The sequence below is a fragment of the Chroicocephalus ridibundus genome, chromosome Z, assembly GCF_963924245.1.
Source record: "Chroicocephalus ridibundus chromosome Z, bChrRid1.1, whole genome shotgun sequence".
Taxonomy (NCBI): domain Eukaryota; kingdom Metazoa; phylum Chordata; class Aves; order Charadriiformes; family Laridae; genus Chroicocephalus; species Chroicocephalus ridibundus.
The window spans coordinates 20,524,134-20,527,672 of record NC_086316.1 but is presented as its reverse complement, the minus strand read 5'-3'; the positions used below and the strand labels follow the sequence as shown (position 1 = coordinate 20,527,672).

General features: G+C 36.1%; 1 protein-coding gene across 2 annotated transcripts in view; it reads right to left on the bottom strand.

Moving 5' to 3' along the window:
* Positions 1–1,377: 1,377 nt before the first annotated feature.
* The window catches only part of PRDM6 (PR/SET domain 6), a 78,607-nt gene continuing 76,445 nt past the window's right edge, over positions 1,378–3,539 (bottom strand). For both annotated transcript variants that reach the window (XM_063321182.1, XM_063321183.1), the window contains one exon: positions 1,378–3,539. This exon is cut by the window's right edge and continues 2,074 nt beyond it. The gene's annotated coding sequence lies outside the window, so the exon portion shown is untranslated.

Below are 3,539 nucleotides of genomic sequence, written 5' to 3'. Positions count from 1 at the left end.
CCACTTTATCTGGATTAAAAAAACTAACAACTAACAGTAAAATTGATGCTGTCTGGCTCTGCTGGTTTCTTGTGCTTTAATACTGGATTGATTCTTCCCCAGATGTCAGTGAACACATAGAGGAACAAAAGTAAAAAGGCAGCAACCTCCTAACCCTCAGCCCAGTTAAAAATGTTCAGTAAATGAATTAAAAGAAAAGTATTAGCAGACCTGAGCCTCACCCCTTCTAAATCATGCACCCGAAGAGTTGCAAGAAAGTGGACCCCAGGATCCTTTTATATCGTAGATTGGGCCATCAGCCAAAGGACTTCTCCACCCACCATCCCCTTTAGACATTTGTGTCTCATTAGCTCATGACAGATTATGTGGGTTTGGCGATATAATCTCATACAGCGTGACTCAATACAATTTCTTGTTATAAAGAATTTTCCTTGAGTGTATAGAAGCTTGCCTCGAATGATTGACTATCCCTGCTACTTGCAAACCAGCAGGCAGTCTGCTGGCCAATTTACCTGAGTATTTTCTCAAGTACAGTAGTTTTGCACAATTATTCTACCGTGGTGGTTCTGGTGCTTATGTAAAAGGTCATATAACATGAAAAATGACAGAAACTGACATATTTTTCTCATACTCAAGTGGTATTTTTTCAAGTGGAACAAGGGGTGACTTAGTGAACTAATCGCTGCTCTTTGACATACACAATGGCAGTGAAATAATGTTAAAAAAGGCACTGAAGGTCCCTTGCAGTGGAGCATGGTTAGTGCTTTTAGCTTTGGTTTTAGAATGATTTTTTAAAAATGAGCTCAGACATCACATCAACTGGAGTTTTGAAATTCTGTCTTAGTCCACTAGATGGTGATCCTTGTAAATCAGGATTCAGGTAACTAAACCAGACTCAGGCTGTCAAACACAAAAAAAACCCCACCCCCACACTCTAGTATGCAGAACAGAAAAACTTGGTTACAATATGACACGATTTACGCCACAAAAATATACAAACAAATTCCGAAACATGGTTGAGAAACTGCTTGAGCTTATGACTGCACTGTGCTCTCAGCATTACCTCAACCGGAGTATGGAGACCCAGTCACCAAGAAAACCCAACTTGATCTCACTCTTCTCGCTGCAAATCAGTTTGCAACATCTGAGCTTCAAACCCTGTTTGGAAGCTCATAACGAAAACTACAGCAAGGCACTGGGGTTATTTGAGGCTGCCTTCAATGCATGCATATTTAAGCATGTTTGGTTTCCTGCATAGCATGCACGAAGTTCCATACATAATCTTAACATAAAACAAAGGCTTAGGATACGGTAATAGAAATGTTTTATTAATCAAATATATTTACATTTCTTCGTCTTCTTTTTAAATGTGTGCCTGTTAATTTTCATTTAAACACAATGTAATCCTTACAGTTGATATCACAAGAATACAGCTACATGCATGACTTAATTGGTCCTTTGCAGTAAAAAAGATGCAATTTTTTGAAGTTTAAAAAATGCAAGCAAGCTGTTTACCTTTCTAATTACAGTGTCATTTTTATTACAACAGAGGACCCCTTCAGCGTATTCTACATCTATTTGGTGGATTTATGCACTTTTTCAGATTGGCTTGATGATGTCAAAACTTCCAAAATCTAGACAAAATATTATAAAAAGAAAAAAAAGACTTCATGCAGGCCCAGAATATTTTATTTTATGGAATCTTATCCACAGAAAGGACTTGGATGAAACAGAAGAGTGTTCTAATTGTAGTTAAAAAAAAAAAAATAATAGCAATTAATGACTCTCAAAAGCAATGAGGACTTACTTTTGGACTTTCACCTATTTATTCCTCTGAAATCACATCATTTTGTCAGCTATAAGACATCATCACATAACATAATGGCACCATACAAATAATAAATAATAATTAAAAGAAGAGATGATGTTACCAAAAGATAAGATATACACATCATTGCTTGTAAGTTTCTACTATGTAATGTGCTGTAATTATTACATTATTCCCAACTCAGCTTTCTTTCATGGGAAGACAATCAGATTGTAAAGATTGTATTTGGGGTCTATAACTGCAGGTTCATAATGGACCTAATGTCTTTCTGAAAGGAATAACTATATGAATGTATAAAATTTAATTCCACACTGAAAAAAAATCAGAACTAGGCACAAGTTTTAAATATGACTTCCAACGTGCTCAGGGTTGGACAAAAAAATTAAAAAACCAAGCTTGTATTTATTTACCAGACTACAAAACAGAGATGCCAAGTGCTTCAGAAATTCTGAAATGGCAGGCACATAATCACTACATTTAAAGATAATTGTACTACATTTACTGCTTCAGTTTACTGTGTGCAAACACATACTGTATTCATAATAGACCTAAATGTATGGTTGTTCTGTTGACACATGAACAGAAACTCACTCAGCATTCGGGAAGTGCAGACAGGAACTAGAACTAGATTCTGTTTAGTCCAAACCTAGAATCTATTTTAACTTGTCGATGTTAGTTTCACATTTGCTGTATTGTAACAGAATGCCAAATATTGTACTCAAGAAAGACCCACTACGAAATCATGGGTTTTCACTGAATTGCTTTTGTATGCTGCCAAATCTATTGTGAAAGTGCCATGTACAAAATAATACAATGACTGAAATTGTGCTTAGGTGTCTGGCACAACATTGTGATTTACACAAGAAAGAATTATTTGGAAGAAAAAAGTAAGTTCTGCAGAAATCCTACTCTGGTGCATTTTTTTAAAAATCCAGTGAAATCTTGAAATAATTGATCTTTACTTCACACCCATTCAGGAGAATATTTAGACACATCTTTAATTAAAAACATATAAGTAAGCCTATTTATATTCAGCAGGGAACTTGCAATATCTGTAAGCACACACTTAGGTGCTCTTTGCATTATAGGATTCAAACATAAATCCCTTTCTGCAAGAGGCTGAGTGCTCTGCGCTACCACTAACCACATCCCTGAACAGGAGAGCACAGTTAGATAATGCAACAGCAGAAGTCAGTGATCTATCAGATAGCTCACATTTGCTTTTCAGAGAATGGCATATCTCTTTTCCCACTTACTCTATTTATAAATTTCTGCCTTTTTTTTTTTTTTTTTCTGGTGAGAACATCTGTTTGCTTGCAGAAATGATCTACTGCTGCTGTTCAAATGTTAACTAAAAGCTGGTGCCCCATCCAGATGTTACTTTACATTTAGTCTCTTAAATAAGGGAAGGTGTGAACTACCAGGCTAAGGGTCTGAAATGTTTAGGATCAGATTTCGGGTTTTTTTGTTTCATTAGCCTTGCTGGGAACAAAATAATGTTCAAATAATCACCTTTAAGTTACAATTCTTCCTACCCAGCTTCCCATGCTTCTTTGAACCTAAAAAACAAACAAACAAACAAACACATTTATATAGTAGCTAAAAATACCTCATAATTTGGAGGATAAAATGAGGCAGGTGACGACAGAATTGCTCACTCCCCATATCTCTGCACTGCGAAACAGAGCTGAAAAACTCCCAGGGCTGAAGT